Genomic DNA, 17,677 nt, shown 5'->3' on the forward strand with positions numbered 1-17,677 from the left:
AGACAGGGAGAGGGAGATGGAAAAGCCTACCGCTTCATCATCGACCTGCGGGAGATGAACAAAATAGTAGTACCACAGTACCCAGTAGATTCTGACATCACCACCATCCTCACCCTAATTCGGTCAACTGCTACCACTTTCACCATTATTGATCTCAAAAATGCCTTCTTCTCCATACCCATTCACCAAGACAGTCGCTATCTTTTCGGATTCACTCTAAGATCCCGCTCATATAGATTTTGTCGAGCACCCCAGGGGTACACCGAGAGCCCGAGCATCTATAGCCAGGCGCTCAAAAGGCAGTTCGATGCCGTTCAATTACCAGACGGGGTGGTGTTGATACAGTATGTAGACGATATCCTCCTAGCAGCAGACTCCACTCCACTAGCCGTCACAGCCACCATCCAACTCCTACGCTTCCTTGCAGAAAATGGCCACGAAGTTTCTCTAAAGAAATTACAGTTCTGCAACCACAGGTAACATATTTAGGTCACCTCTTATCGAAAGAAGGGAAGAAACTCACACCCGACAGGATCCAGGCAATTCTAGACACTCCAGTTCCCAAGAATCAGAAGCAAGTCCGCTCTCTGATAGGCCTCACCTCCTTCTGCCGACAGTGGTTACCGAACTTTAGCCTCATTGTCAAACGCCTTCTCTCCCTCCTAGCCAAAGACACCCCCTCACCTTTCCCCTGGACACCCGAATGCCAGTCAGCATTCAAAGAATTGCGAGATGCCCTTTGTTCAGCACCTGTTCTAGGAACCTTGGACTACTCCAAACCATTCTTCCTCTACACACATGAAAGGGAGGGAGGTGCATTGTCCATCTTAGCGCAATCAATTGGTCACAAACATCGCCCTTGTGCATATTTCTCTGCCAACCTCGACCCAGTGGCTAGAGCGTTGCCAGCGTGCTTGCGCGCTGTGGCAGCTGCAGCAGTATCCGTACGCCAGAGCGAAGGAATATTGCTCTCCAATCCAATCACTGTGTTAGTACCCCATGCAGTCGACGCGCTACTAAACCAGACCAAAACCCAACACTTGACTAGCGCACGACTGACAGGTTACGAGTTGACCCTGCTAGCACCACACATCACCCTTAAGCGATGCACCACTCTCAATCCAGCCACATTGTTACCTCTACCCGAAAATGACCCTGGTGTGACTCCACTGCACGATTGTGTGACCCTCACTGACGAACAGACAAAGAGTAGAGTAGATCTCCGAGACACTGCCTTTTCAGAGCCAGATGGGTAACTATGGGTAGACGGCTCGTGCATCAAACTTCCCGATGGCACCACCTCAGCTGCATATGCCGTCACCACAGCCCGAACCATCCTAGAGACAGCCCGCATTGCCCAACGATCAGCCCAAGCAGCAGAGCTCATTGCCCTCACACGAGCATGTATTCTAGCAGCTGGTACGACAGTAAACATATACATCGACAGCCAGTACGCCTTCGGGGTGGTTCACCATTTTGGGCTCCTGTGGAGAGAAAGAGGGTTCCTGACTTCACACGGCACACCCATCCTACATGGAGATCTAGTCTCCGCATTGACAGAAGCAGTCCTCCTCCCCAAGCAGCTAGCAGTGATTAAATGCCAGGCACATAAGAAACTGACCGACCTCATTGGACAGGGAAACGCATTAGCCGACTTTACTGCCCGAACCTCAGCCCAAGACAGAATCACGACACGAATGTACGTGACCAGGTCACAAGCAGAACAATGGACTGACGCTAGAGTGACTGTAAGGGACATACAAACGACAGGCACACAGGACGAACTGGCTGAATGGGCTCGGGTGGGACTGAGAGACGAGGAAGGCTGCTGGAGGACAAAAGGCAGAAACAAATGGCTGCTACCTAATGCCTATCTGATCCCCATATTGACCATGGCACATTTACCAGCACACATAGGATCTGCCCCCATGACCGAACTGATTACCAGAGTATGGCATAACAGCAAGATAGCAGAATCAGCAAAACGCCTAGTACTGCAATGCATAGTATGCCTGCAACACAACCCAGGGAAAGGGACCGTAGTACCACGGGGAGGGTTTGGAGTCCCTGATCACCCCTTCGAAGTTCTCCAGATGGATTACATCCAGCTAGAGAGGTGCCATGGTCTAAAATACGTACTAGTGATCGTGTGCGCCTTTAGCAAATGGGTGGAGGCCTACCCCACCCGTGACAACATCGCCTTAGCTACTGCGAAGGTATTACTGAAAGAGTTCTTCCCCCGATATGGCCTTTGCAGAATTTTATGGAGCGACAATGGCCCCCACTTTGTAGCAGAAGTTATACAGAACATACTGAAAGGGTTGGGGGTAAAGCAAAAGTTCCATGCAGTTTTCCACCCCCAGTCAGCGGGCCTGGTAGAAAGACACAACGCCACGCTAAAACTGAAGCTAGCAAAAATAGTCGCCACGACTGGGTTGAAATGGCCCAACGCCCTCCCACTGTCATTGCTGTCAATGCGCTCTACCCCAACCAAACACCGACTAACCCCTTACGAAGTAGTCTTCGGCAGGCCTATGAACATTTGGGCGGCACCAAAGCCAACCTCCATTAATGATGTCCTGGACATACTAATGTCCGACTATTTGTACAAATTAATGAACGAACTAACACTTATCCACCAACAGGTGCAGCAAGCCATACCAGACATATCCAGGGGCCCAGGACACGATATCAAGCCTGGGGACTTCGTGCTGACGTGAAATTTTCAGAGGTCGAAGAGTCTGGAACCCAGGTGGACGGTCCCTGGCAAGTCTTGATCACCACCCGAACTGCCCTTCGAGTGGAAGGAAAAAGAAACTGGCTTCATGCGCACCACTGTAAGAAGATATCTCCGACACTGACGGCCCCCGAAGAAGTGAACAGCTAAAAAGAGCTCCTGACAAAAGACCGACCAGCCCTGAGTTGCTACCCACAGACAGAAACACTTGAACTGGCAGAGTTTCCCGACCCCACGGTACCATCCAAGAAAGGGTACAATTTGAGATCGACGAAAGGAGAGTGCTCCGACAAGCACGCCACTAACTGAGTCAAAAGTCTCAGAACGGTAGCTAACACTACAAATGCTACCAGGAGAAACGCTAGACGAAAGTATGTGGTCCTGCCAGTTATTGAGCCTCTTGAAGGTGATGGAAGATCCCGGACGACCGAACAACCACCGCGACGACTCCAAACTTGCCAAATTGCACAGTACAACGACAATAACCCTCGTGGCAGCATCTCTCACCTCCCTCTTGCTGATGGTCACAGTCTGGATCGTTGAAGAGAATGCTCCCGCTTACCGGACAATGTCACCCACCATTCAACCTACCACCAAGAAAGAACACTATCTGGTGTCACTGTCACCACGCCTCCGAGAACGACGCAAAGAATTCTGGAATAATTCTTTCGTATAATTATTGCACCAGCACAATCTTGCCGCGAATGCCACGAACTGTTGGATCTGTGGGTTGCTACCTCATGCCACTGAACATTTCATTCCTTTCATCCCTTCACCCTTTTCTGTTCATGGATCTTGCCTTGCCTGGTTAATGCTCCTGCAAGAGAGGTACATAGACAATGGCACATCCGATGGGACAATGAAACAATTTTACAATGAGTTCTGGCTGAACAAAACGGGAAGAACATCCGCTCTCTTCTGCCCTCTGACTTCGAATGCAACTTTTCCAATGAACATTCCCGCCAAAGAACGAGTTGAATTGCAAGTGTACAACAACCCCGCCAGACTTACCTTTTCCTATCTAAAGAAACGAACTGCCGCAATTCTGACAGTGGCCCTATCTGTGGTGAACGTCTCAGGCCTTGTCTGAATCGAAAGCCATGGAAGTAAGATCGTGGGTCCCAGCTCTTGCCAAATAACAAAGGCTCTGACACTGTCGACCCCCCTTCATTTGTTGCATCACCCAACATGTACTTCATCTGTGGTACCAAAGCCTACACCTGGCTCCCAAAAGGCTGGGGGGGCACGTGCTACATCGCTTTTGTTCTACCTCCAACCTACACAGCACCTGCAGATCACCAGAGAGAAAGACGTTCCAAAGACACAGAACAAGCAGACTCCGCCACATCACAGTTCCTCGATGCAGCAAAAGGACTCGTCCCGCTATGGGGTCCGATGGCAAACAGCCGAGCCATCCGGCACCTAACTCAAGCAGTTGAAACAGCCTTGAACGTCACTGCTGGCATCCTCACAAACAACACAGCTGAGCTTCAGGCGGTCCGCCTGGTGGCTTTACAGAACCGCATTGTTCTAGATGTGGTACTAGCGGATCGTGGAGGAGCATGCCGCATGATCGGAGCCAGTTGCTGTACTTATGTCCCTGACAACTCACCCTCAGTTTTCAAGGCAATTGAACACCTCCACAGGCTGGCGTCAGAAATCCATCAGGAGTCAGAGACTTGGACACTTGGAAGCTGGTTTTGGGGCATTTTAAATGAATGGGGCTGGAAAATAATGATGATCCTCTTGGTTCCAATATTCATAATATGTGGTTGTTATTTGGGGATACATTGTATACCACTTTTGTGTTCTATTTGGATGAACTACTTGCACCCTAAGACTATGGACACTGAGCTCACGAAGATGAGAGTAATAAGCGATAGAGAGATACAGGACATTATGGACATTGAAATAGACTAGCAAGCTGGCGGGACTATGTTCAAAGGGAGGACTGTAGAAAATAAAACGACAAATATGAACATTGCTGTCGCCATCTTGCTTAGTAAGGGCCTTTACGTGTGCGTAAGCAGCAACCATTTTAGACATCGCGGCCATTTCATACTCTGCTGGTCACCTGTGAGTCACCCGACCTTGCTATCATCCCCCCTGCGCTCTGACCAAGCCTGAACACATGTACCAAGGTCGTAAATCCTTGTCAGCATGACAATGCCCCGGAGTCACTTCCCTGCACCTGGCCACTCAATCCGGTCCCAGCACTAACCAACCCCTGTGGACATAGTTTATTACCCGCACATGGCAGGGCTTGTTTCACCAACAAAGGGGCCTGATCTAATCAAAGACACGAACCCTTCGATCTGACTTATCCCACGTACTTTTAGATCCTGTCGGAATGTCCAGCTGCGAGATAGCGAGCATCTGTTAGATCTGGGTGGAGGGAAGATTACTGCTGGGTCTGTGTGGGAACTAGCTTGAGGCGGGGATTCCAAGGATGTTTGACTAGCAAATAAACTGATGCCAGGAATGTTTGACCATGTAATAAACTGACTAAAAAGCATATAAAAGGCCATGCCACAGAGATGCAGTTAGAGCACCTCCTGGCGATAGCCCCGGTGTCTGATGTTATGTGTTCTCCTCTGGAGAAATAAACCTGTTCTTCGCCCTCCAATTTCCAACGCCTGCCTCGTTATTTTGATCGCTAATCTTAGGGTGAATTAGAGGTGGTTTGCACCAAGCAGCATCGAAAGTCTTGGGAGTCTTGCTGCTTTTCATCAACTGGAGAAGCTGCAAATGCAATGCAGCTTCCATAGGTCCCGGACAGCCCACAGCTTCTTCCTAAAGCATCCCCCAGTGAAATTATCATCTGCCTAAAGCAGGTGGTAAATTGCCCATTTGCTTCAAGAAAGCGGTAAATTGCAACAGAAAAGACTCTAGTAAATGGGCCTGAAATAGGGAATTTCTCATGAAAAAGTGTGTGTGGGCAGGTTATTCTCCATCTTGGGCTCATTATCTTGAAATGCCAAGATTTTGGTGTAAGGATACCAGCCAGAATCAGAAATGTTGCCCTCCTCCTGATTAAAGTCCGTTTTACTTGTCTTAAGCCCTTTTGTGTATGTTTCTCATGTTCCCAACATACAGTTGGCAGATAGCAAAAGTTGTCTGTAGCTAGACTGTTAAAACATATTTCATTTTCTTTTTCCAGTACCCACTCTTCATCCTATAAAGAGACATCTTCTCCCATATTTTTTTGTTTTTTTTCCATTCACATAGAAATAACAATTATAGGTAAGTCAGCGCTTCTTTAAAGTTTTTTCTTCACAGCACACTCCAGGGGAAAGGGGTGTACCTAGCTTGGCACTCTGTACTAGGGTTATTCTTTTACAGGAAGAACTTTTCCTGAAACTCATTTATGCAAGCAACGTATCTCCCTCATCTCACCATTTCCTAAACTCCCTCTCCTCTTCCCAGAACTAGAGCACTCATACCTTGCTTTTGTTGCTCCGGGTCTGCCACAGCAATGCTATAGCAAGTGTGTGGCAAAATCACAGACACACTGTGAGTAGTTGGGGTGTGTTTCTTTGGGGCCTTGCTGGTGCATCCTCAGGTAGCTCAAATGTTGTTGCATTCTCAGGTGATCACAGCAGGTAAGATAGGTCCTTTCCAGCTACAGCCCTTGAAAGAACCTTCAGGATAAGTGTCACAGGATAAATTCCTTATCCAAGTGTGCAAAAAAGGAAGACATCATCAATCTTCATCCTTTACTGAAGGTAATGAAGCTTGTCTTTCTAAGACGGAATGAATAGCTCTGGTACCAGAAACAATAGCTAGTGGCTTTTGGCTTGTGTCTTCAAAATGACTGTTCTAAAATTCTTCCACCCCCTTTTGTACCGCTTTTGGCCGCCTTAAGTGTGGCAGGGTATGCTCAGACGTGAGTCCCTTGCTCACTTTGCCACTGGATTCAAGCAAGCCGGGCTGAAGACGGCTGGAATGCCAGAAACCGGTCCTCGGAAGCTTGTTTCCGGTCCAGGGAAGGCATGGCTTGGTAGTTCGGGCTGGACTGTTCCCATGAGGCACAGGGTCAGACTGATTTGCATATAGCCATGTCTGAACTGGAGTGGCAGAGTGGGCTAAAGAACAGTGATGGATCAAACCCAGATCTTTTGACTGGGTGTGAGTGTTTGATTGGTTCAGATGCTCCGTCCATCACCACCCCTTTTTGTACCGCTTTTGGCCGCCATAAGAGTGGCAGGGTATGCTCAGACGTGAGTCCCTTGCTCACTTTGCCACTGAATTCAAGCAAGCCGGGCTGAAGACGTCTGGAATGCCAGAAACCGGTCCTCGGAAGCTTGTTTCCGGTCCAGGGAAGGCATGGCTTGGCAGTTCGGGCTGGACTGTTCCCATGAGGCACAGGGTCAGACTGATTTGCATATAGCCATGTCTGAACTGGGGTGGCAGAGTGGGCTAAAGAACGGTGATGGATCAAACCCAGATCTTTTGACTGGGTGTGAGTGTTTGATTGGTTCAGATGCTCCGTCCATCACCACCCCCTTTTGTAACGTTCTAAAATTCTTCAGCACAGAGGGCCGGAAAGGCAGAGGAGTCACTAATATCTGGTGGACTTCCGTTGAATGATTTCCAAGCTTTAATGTGCAGACAGGGCTGGCTTTAGGGCAATGCAACTGGTAAGGCAGCACTAGCTGCTGACCTGGGGAGGGGACGCTGACCTCAGGGAGGGGGAGCTGTGTTTAGCAATACCTTACAATTTAAAAGCAGCTGCTGCACAGTTTATTTTGCCTCCAGCTTTCAGGCAGCATTAAAAATGTCAGGACAACTTTTGTAATTAATGTTCCTGCTAGAGAGAGAGAGATCAGAGTTTTGTCTAGTGGCAGTTTTGACTGCCCATAAAGTAGCGCAGCGGGTTAATATGCCTGCTGCAAAGAACTCTTACCGTGCAGATCACAGATCTGCCTTTTATGTGGATAGCTGAGGGGATTACTGCGATTGTCACAGAGATCCTTTTGTTACCGCAGTTCATAAAATAAACCCCTAATATAGAACAGTGACTTTTATGAACTGTCATTAATGCGCAGTATGGAAACTGCATAACATTGGTTAGGACGTTCTGTTTTTTTCACCATTCTTTCCTTATCTATTCCTAATGTTGCTGAAAATGGTTTGCTCTGTTAAATAAGCCAGCCTTTACTGGTGCTTTAAAGCAAATTAAATGTATGTGAGAGAGGGGCTTTGGAGAGATGAGGGGCACATTTGCCAGGTGGTAGTGAGGGATTCCGAGGAAGATGTAATGGGGGAGCTCCAAAAAAGATTGTCGCACCGGTCACCACCAGCGCTAAAGCCCGCTCTGTGTGCAGAGAAACTTTCCAATGTCAAACTCATGATTTATGTTCAGATCCTCTTTACAACTGTAAACCCTTTTCACAAATCTGCACCATGTTGGGAAAACTGAACTTTGGAATGTTGAATAGTTTTTCTTGTCTGATAAAGGCAGGCAAATTAATTTGCGGGAGGGGGGATTCGAAGTCAATAAGTCTGAGGATGGATTTTCCTATGTACTCAATCAATCAATCAATCAAAGCATTTGTATAGCGCTCTACTCACCCGGAGGGTCTCAAGGCGCTTGGAGGAGGGGGGTCCGCTACTGCTCGAACAGCCAAGTCTTGAGTTGCTTTCTGAAGGAGAGGTGGTCTTGGGTCCGGCGGAGGTGGATGGGGAGGGAGTTCCACGTCTTGGCAGCCAGGTAGGAGAAGGATATTCCTCCCGTTGTGGCTCTTCGGATGTGGGGAAGACGAGGGCGTAGCTGGTCGATCGATGCTGGCGGGTGGGAGTGTAGAAGGTCAGGCGGTCGTTGAGGTAGATGGGGCCTTGGTTGTGGAGAGCTTTGTGTGCGTGGGTGAGGAGTCGGAACATGATTCTCTTGCTGACGGGGAGCCAGTGCAGGTCTCTCAGGTGTCCAGAGATGTGGCTGTGTCGGGGGATGTCCAGGATGAGTCGTGCTGAGGCGTTCTGAATGCGCTGGAGTCTTTTCTGAAGTTTGGCTGTGGTTCCGGTGTAGAGGGACTTACCGTAGTCCAGTCGGCTGGTGACGAGGGCCTGGGTGACCGTCTTCCTGGTTTCGGTGGGGATCCACCGGAAGATCTTACGTAGCATGCGAAGGATGTTGAAGCATGACGAGGAGACGGCGTTGACTTGTCTGGTCATCGAGAGCGAGGAGTCCAGGATGAAGCCCAGGTTGCGTGCGTGGTCTGTTGGTTTGGGTGCGCAGCCCAGGGCAGGGGGCCACCAGGAGTTGTCCCAGGCGGAGGGTGATGATCCCTGGATGAGGACTTCCATCTTATCTGAGTTCAGTTTCAGGCGGCTGTTCTTCATCCACTCGGCTTCGTCTTTCATCCCTTCGTGTAGGTTGGTTCTGGCGGTGGCGGGGTCGTTGGTGAGGGAGAGGATCAGCTGGGTGTCGTCGGCGTAGGAGATGATGTTGAGGTTGTGTTGGCGTGCGATGGCCGCGAGGGGGGCTCATGTAGATGTTGAAAAGCGTGGGGCTGAGTGAAGATCCTTGTGGTACGCCGCAGATGACTTCGGTGGCCTCGGATCTGAACGGGGGGAGGCGGACTCTCTGTGTTTTTCCGGCGAGGAAGGAGATGATCCACTCCAGTGCCTTCTCTTGGATTCCGATGTCGCTGAGGCGCTGTACTAGGGTGCGGTGGCAGACAGTGTCGAATGCTGCGGAGAGGTCCAGGAGGATGAGGGCCGCTGTTTCCCCGTTGTTGAGCAGGGCTCGGATGTCGTCGGTGGCTGCGATGAGGGCGGTCTCGGTGCTGTGGTTTGCCCGGTAGCCGGACTGCGAGTGGTCGAGGGATCCATTCGTCTCGAGGAAGGCGGCCAGCTGTCTGTTGACGGTCTTCTCGATGGCTTTGGCAGGAAAAGGAAGGAGTGAGATGGGGCGGTAGTTTTTGAGGTCGGTGGGGTCCGCTGATGGTTTCTTCAGTAGGGCGCTGAGTTCGGCGTGCTTCCAGCTCTCTGGGAAGGTGGCGGTGTCGAAGGAGGCGTTGATGATGTCCCGGAGATTGGGTGCGATGACGGAATCGGCCTTGTTGAAGATGTGGTGAGGGCAGGGGTCGGTTGGTGATCCGGAGTGGATGGAGTTCATCGTGCGGATGGTGTCTTCGGTGTTGACCGGGGTCCAGGCGCGGAGGGTGGCGGTGGGGGGCGTTGGTACGGTCGTGGGGTGCGTCGGCTGTGTGCTGAAACTGTTGTGTATATCTGCGATCTTGCTGTGGAAGAACGAGGCGAGCGAGTTGCAGAGGTCTTGCGAGGGGGTGATATCGTTGTTTCCGGCGCAGGGGTTGGAGAGCTCTTTGACGGTGTTGAAGAGTTCCTTGCTGTTGTGGGCGTTGTTGTCTAGTCGTTCCTTGAATGCGGTTTTCTTGGTGGTGTGGATCAGCTGGTGGTGTTTTCGGGTGGTGTGCTTGAGGGTGGTCATGTTGTCTGTGGACGGGTCTCTGCGCCAGGCTTTCTCGAGGGCCCGGCAGTTCTTCTTGGAGCTCTTGAGTTCGTCAGTGAACCAGGATGCTTTCTTGCTGCCGGGTCTGATGGGGGGGGTCTTCAGTGGAGCGAGGTCGGCTGCGCAGTTGGTGATCCACCTTGTGAGGTTGTAGGCGGCTTGGTTGGGGTTCGCTGAGCTGGTGGGTGGGTTCTGGCTCAGGGATGTGGTGAGCTGGTCGGTGGTGATCTTGTTCCAGCTTCTGCGGGGAGCCTGTAGCGGGTGGTGGTGAGTGGTAGTCCTTCTGAAGCTGAAGTGGACGCAGCTGTGGTCTGTCCAGTGGAGTCCGGTGGTGTGGCTGAAGGAGATGTCCTTGCTGGAGGAGAAGACGGGGTCAAGCGTGTGGCCGGTGTAGTGGGTGGGGGTGGTCACCAGTTGCTTGAGTCCGAGGTTGGCGAGGTTGTCCAGCAGGGTGGTGGTGTTGCTGTCGTTGTTGTTCTCTAGGTGGAAGTTGAGGTCCCCAAGGAGGATGTAGTCAGCGGAGGGGAGGGTGTGCGGACTGATGAAGTCGGCGATGTCTTCGCTGAATTGTGTGCGAGGTCCCGGGGGTCTGTAGACGAGGGTGCCTCTGAGGGCGGTCTTGGGATCGGTGTGTATCTGGAAGTGCAGGTGTTCGGCGGCTGTGAGGGCGTCGTCGGAGTTGGTCGTGATGCGGATGGTGTTCTTGTGGACGATGGCGATGCCTCCTCCGGTCTGGTTGACGCGGTCCCTCCGGGTGATCTTGTATCCGTCTGGGATGGCGATGTCGGGCGCTGAGGAGGCGATCATCCATGTTTCCATGAGGAAGGCGACGTCTGGGGATGTGGAGTCGAGGAGGTTCCAGAGTTCGACAGCGTGTCTGTGGACGGAGCGGGTGTTGAGCAGGATGCACTTCAGGTGGTTGCTGCTGGTGCTCAGCTTGGCGGGTGCGGTGCAGGTCCGGATGCAGGTGAATTTGCAGGCTTACCGTTAAATTTGGGAAAAAAAGGGGGCGTACATTAAATCAAGAGAAGGTTCTCATAGCTCTTAAGTAACCACCATAACCACATGTATATTGAATCACATAAAAAGATACACAGAGATGAAAAACAATTACAAAAATGAGTATAGAAAATTGTACAATTTATTAGGGAAATATTTAAAAACATATATTTGTTACAAAAGTTGACAACTTTTGTAACAAATATATGTTTTTAAATATTTCTTATATTGTTTGACACAATTTTTTAAATGTTTCTTGATGGCACTGAAAAGTTTTTAAATAAAGTAAATTGTTTTATGAATGTATAACTTCCCTAATAAATTGTACAAATTTCTATGCTCATTTTTGTAATTGTTTTTCATCTCTGTGTATCTTTTTATGTGATTCAATATACATGTGGTTATGGTGGTTACTTAAGAGCTATGAGAACCTTCTCTTGATTTAATGTACGCCCCCTTTTTTTCCCAAATTTAATGGTTAGCTAGGGATTTTTTTTACTTTCGTACTCTACTCCTTGTCCCTGATTGGATCTTAAAGGAGACCTCCCTTTCTTTATTAAAGAATTTGCAGGCTTGGCAGGTGAAGGGTCCGTGGGTGCGTCCTGGGGTGGCTCGGTTGCAGCTCGGGATTCGGCCGGTGTTGAGTGCGTTGAGGGTGGCTGCGGCGTAGGTCCGGCGGGTGGGCTGGCAGCTGCGGGGGCCAGGGGGTCTGGCGCTGGGCGCGGTCCAGGCGTGGACGGGCGCAGACGGGCTTACCTTTGGCGTGCCTTCGGTGCACATTCGGCGCGCCCCCTGCGCGTACGCATGCACTCTGCCATAAATGGAGAGTGGGGGGGGCCGGGCGAGGGAGGAGCCTGGGAGGCGGGAGCGGGGTGGCGAGTGGGGCGGAGCGGTGCGGAGATGCTGGAGGGAGCGGGGGTGGGGCCGCGGGGGAGCAGCGGCAGGGAGCGGGGTGGGGCAGGGAACAACTGGAGCGACAATGGGACAAGAACAGAACCAGACACGAGAAAGAAAACGGCACCGATACAAATACTGTTCAAAAAACGAAAAAACGAGGCAGGCACAGAGGGACAGTCAGGAACAGGTGGACTGACCAAACAGGGGCACAAATCTTATCTTGGCAGCGACGGCGGCAGCGGGAGGAGATCGGGCACACTCGGGGTGGGCTACGCGGCAGGAGTAGCGACCGGACTGACCAGGTCAGGTCAGGTCACAGCTCCTTGCCCCGTGAGCCTCGCCTTAAGAACCCTTGTGGGAGGGAGGAGCAGCTGGGAGGTGGGAGCGGGGTGGCGAGTGGGGGGGAGTGGTGCGGAGATGCTGGAGGTAGCGGGGGTGGGGCCGCGGGGGAGCAGCGGCAGGGAGCGGGGTGGGGCAGGGAACAACTGGAGCGACAATGGGACAATAAGAGAACCAGACACGAGAAAGAAAACGGCAACAATACAAATACTGTTCAAAAAACGAAAAAACGAAGCAGGCACAGAGGGACAGTCAGGAACAGGGGGCCAGACCAAACAGGGGCACAAATCTTATCTTGGCAGCGGCGGCGGCAGCGGGAGGAGATCGGGCACACTCGGGTGGGAGGAGCGACCGGACTGACCAGGTCAGGTCAGGTCACCCTATGTACTGTGGTATCAATTTTAAACAGAGTAGTTTGATTGTACGTCGGTAATAATCATCTATCAGTGACACTCACCAGGTCTATGCAGATGAATTTCACGGTATGTGCAGATCCATGCAGGGAGGAAAACGTGGTTGGGGGGGAAAAGGGTTGAATTTGCCATTGTAGCTCACATAGAAAATTGAAATCACAGCTAGAGAAACACGCATTTACAGTGCAATAGGTCTCGCATTATTTGTAAACATCAGCAAAATGATGTGAGCTAATGCCAAAATAAGAGCCAAGGCCCAAAGAGGACTCATCTAAACAATTCAATTGCTGAACAGGGTTGTCTGAAAAACCCATTATTTTTGTTGTATTTTATATGTTGTGTGTTGTGGTGACATGAGTTCTGTCAGGCAGTGCGTTGTCTGTAGTCAGACCTAAAAATTAAAAGCCAGCATTTTCAGTTGACTTTCTTAGCAGGAATGCAAATTTCCAATTTTCGTGGCTTAGTAAATGATACAATCGGTCATCTGACCGATGTGCCTTGCCCACATCAATGATATCAGCCAGTAACAGTCCAGTCATGTAACGTTTACTCTGCAACGCCCGTTTTGTGTGGCTTCTGCATCAATTTCTGTTTTGGACAAGTTTTGGATGAGGAGCTCAACCCTGTTGTTTAGAGGCATGTCCATACAGTATTTGAAACGTCACACATGTGCATACTGTAAGAAATTAGATTATTATTTGGGATGGTGATTATCTACCTCAAGAAATAATCACAGACCTTACTAGGGTGAACTCTTAAAGTCACTAAATTAACCTGAAATCAACCTTCTGGCAGCTATGGCACGGAGCACACAGGCTTAATTTAAGGCAATGTTTAAATTTTTTATGAAGTACCAAAACAGTAACTAAGTCAAACTTGAAAACCATAAAAACCCCAAACCAAATTACAATAATTCAGTAAAATGAAAAATAAAAAAAATAATAATAATTAAAAAAAAAAAAAAAAGTAAAATGAAATAAATACATTTACACAAAATGACAAAAATACAATTACGGGAACCGAAGATATGAATTTTTAAGGTTTTAAGCAGGCCTGGGCGTAGTTCACAGAGTTTCCCTGAGTGGAACCCCGGGAAGGGACAAAAAAAATATGCGGAGTTCCGCAACTGGCAGAGTGCAGTGCGAACTGCCCTTCGTGCTGTTCTTGCTGCCGCATGGGTAGAAATTCTACCCAAGTGGCAGCTTGCGCTCGCAAACTTACAGCTCGTGGGTGGGAAAAAAATCCGCTGCACTATGCGGAGCGTAGTTTTCTGCATTCTGCAAGTTCCGCAGTGCGTGGTGTGCAGAAAACTCCACAAACTCTACGAATGCAGTGGAGTTCACCGCCCAGGCCTAGTTTTAAGTAGAAACAACACCAAAAAGCAAAGTGACAATTATATTGATGGTTGTGGTAGGTGGGGACCTGGGTACAATTTGAGGCTGACTGCAATGAAGTGCAGGTCGGATATAAAAACCAGGTTTGTCATGGTCAAAGATTTTAACCTTCTGACGTTGGGGCATGTTATCATGGAATGGCGTTGAAATTATCGCCACTTTAGCAGCAGGACTGCCGCTAAAACGGTGATAATGGACTTGATAATATGCGGTAGAGAATTCCAATAGAAGCCCATGTTCTGGTGTTAACATGGGCTTTTATTGGAATTCTCTACGACATATTATGAAGCCCATTATCGCCCTTTTAGCGGCAGTTTCCTGCCGCTAAACAGGCGATAATTTTAACGCCGTTCCTTGATAATATGCCCCTTAGTTCTTTAAGGCCCAATCCACAACACGAGTTACACGTCTAAAGCCCCAAGGATCTTAGGAAATGCATTTGGATTCTCACTGGGTGTCAGGCAGAATGTAGCAGCAGGATCCAGTCCAGGTCCAGTTTCTAATGGTCAGCTGGTTCATTCTGGATAAGGCCTCTTTTGGCTTGTTCAATCCCCATAGTTTGAACAGTAGCTGGCCTTATCATCCTTGCAGTCCACGTCTTTGTCCTGGGTACAAACAGGAGTAGGTCCTGTCCATCAGCACTCTTCTCAGGTCACAGGCAGCAGGTCTAGGCCTCTTCTCATTTTCCTCAGGTCCAAGAAGTGTTCACAAGTGGGTGCCTAAAGGTAAGACATTTATTCCTGACACTAGCTAGTGGATGGTAATGACTCCTGGGCACACCCTAACCATTGTGGTACAAGTTCAAGGAGAATTGTCTTGGTATCCTGCTCTCTCCCCTTTCAAGTGTGCCCCAGTGGTTACATGTAAACCCAGAGAAAGAAATCTGGTAAGGCAAAAGCAGAGTCCTTAAGCAACCACACAGTGGACCCAGAAGAATTGTCTCTGTATCCTGTTTGTTCCCCTTTCAAGTGTGCCCCAAAGACATATGTGAATTCAGCAGACTTGTCAAGCAGGATTTGACACAGTAATGTTAAAAAGGATGCCCATAGACCCCATACTTAATATTCAATGTAGTTCAGAGGAGTAATCGCTGGCCATTCAGGTCAGCCTATTGTTTTGTCCTAGGAGGCATTTCACACCAATTCACACCTACTCAAGGCTAATTACTGGGTGGAAGAAGTTAGGGAGCCAATACAAAGTAGCCACCAGGAACTTCAGGCACGAAAAAGTTAACTTTGTAAAAGTTACTTTTACTTAATATGTATTAAAGTCTGACTCAACCACTGAATTGGATTTTTAAATATTTATGTATTAAAAATAGTTATTTCATTATTTTTCTATATGATCACATTCCTAAGATACAGAATTAGTATTTAATATCGCTTTCGTGTGTTTCTGTATGGGCCAGCCCACCTTCCTACAGTGACAGTAGCTTTTGGGTGCCAGTCACTGGAAGGACATGTTAGCTATACATTTCTACATGTTCTACTTTTAAATACCATGTGCCTTGCCTTGTGGGCAACAAGGCTTATATATGAGTGACTTGTTACATTTTTTTATGAGGTTTTGGCCTCTCAAACGAGTTTTTTATGACAGGTCCAATTGCAGTTTTTACCTTGCTATGGTCAGGCTTCAAGAGTAGGCTTGAATCTGTGTTTGCATGGCCACTGTAGTGAATGGCACAATAGGTGCTGCAGTCTACTTCTGACATTTAACTCATAGGCACTGGGTACACCTCATACCATATACTAGAGTCTTATAGGTAAGTTAAATTTGCCAAGTAGGGTTATGCCAAATCCACCATGTTAAAAGTGGGAGCATTGGTAGTTTACTACTGGATAGTAGGGGTAAAGAGCACAGAATTCTAAAGCCAGTACAAATATAGGGTGCAGCAAAAGGTGACAAATTCGGGGTCACCACTTAAAAAGCATGGATTTTCTACACATGCAATTTTGAATTTAGCGGTGCCTTTCCAATTCTTGGCTGCATCCACTTTTTTTTTGCTAATGGTAATAACGAACGGTGGAGGGGTGGCGAGCCAAAAGGCATTTGAAAGGTGTGGCACCAATGATAAATAGCAGCTTTTATTTTTGTGCAGTGTTTCACATTGCAGTGTTTACGGTTTCTAAGTATTTAAACAGCAATTGCTAACTACCACCCAATTTAGTATTTCCCACGTTATTGACATCATAAGGATGAAAGCCATAGTTGGCCCTGCAGTGATTTGAACGTATGACTTGGAGGTCAGCGAATAAACATTTAATTTGCTGAGGCCTCTTGCCTGTTTGCCGTGGGAGTCCACGATGGGCTCAAAACAACATATAATTGTGACCAGTTGTTTATCAGAGAGCGCATTTATGCAAGTCGCAGGGGCATACGAAACAAGGCTAGCGACTGCCATATGAGCCCAAAGTAGAAAAGCAAACAATGGAGTACATGGTTCGAGTGTAGATATGGGATCCCTCAAACTGCACCGGTTGCCAATTTCTTTATTACACGCTAATTATCTTCTGCACCATTTATTCGTCAGAAAGTGTTGAAATGGTTGCAATCAAGACCTAATTCCTATAAATTGTATCATAGTGTAAAGACCAGGGAAGACTGCATTTTATTTAAGTTGGGCAGAACCTGGAATTCACAAAGTTGCAAAATGTTCACTGCAATGATGCCGAGATTAGCTTTCAAAGGGATCCAAGGGCGGCATTGCATTTCAAGCTTTGTTTGCTGCACTCAGCAAGTGATGCCAAAACCCTTTTAATGAAAAGGACTGACTGTAACCTTGCTAATAACTATGAAAACAGTGGTCAAAGAGACCTGCCAAGAACTACAAGTCACTTCTGCTGGCAGAATAATTGGGCGATCATTATTGTGGTTGAAAACAATATAATTTGTACTGCACGTTTAGTAAAATGACTTAACTAGCAACACATGCGCGCGAATCGTGACGTACAAACATGGCGTGTTTTTCCAGCAATCCTCAGAGGCTGGAAACATGATTGACAATATTTCTAAATAAAAAATAAAGACTGAAAACAAAACTAGACAGTCGAAGACGTACGTTCTTGCTTTGAGGAGGCCTCGAGGCGTGCCTTTGAGAAGGGCACAAGGCTGTCCTTCCAACATTTAGCTGAACGCATGCTTTTGATGCACGTGTGTATTCACTGCTCATAAACAATTGGAACCATGGGACAGGGCTGCTTTCACATGCAGCACATGAGAAGCAGAGGCTAACAAGAAACACGTGCCTGCTGGAACCCACGAGTCAGCACAGCTGTTCCAAAGGCAGCGAGAAGCATGAAACCCAGAAATTGATGCCACATTAATCCCCCCACCCACCCGCCACCCTCCAATTCTTTCTAAAACTAGTTTCTTTAATCTTACTGGCCCTACACGGGCTCTGATTCACAAAGCTTTTTTTCTCTGA

This window comes from Lissotriton helveticus, chromosome 6 (genome assembly GCF_964261635.1).
Source record: "Lissotriton helveticus chromosome 6, aLisHel1.1, whole genome shotgun sequence".
NCBI classification, from domain to species: domain Eukaryota; kingdom Metazoa; phylum Chordata; class Amphibia; order Caudata; family Salamandridae; genus Lissotriton; species Lissotriton helveticus.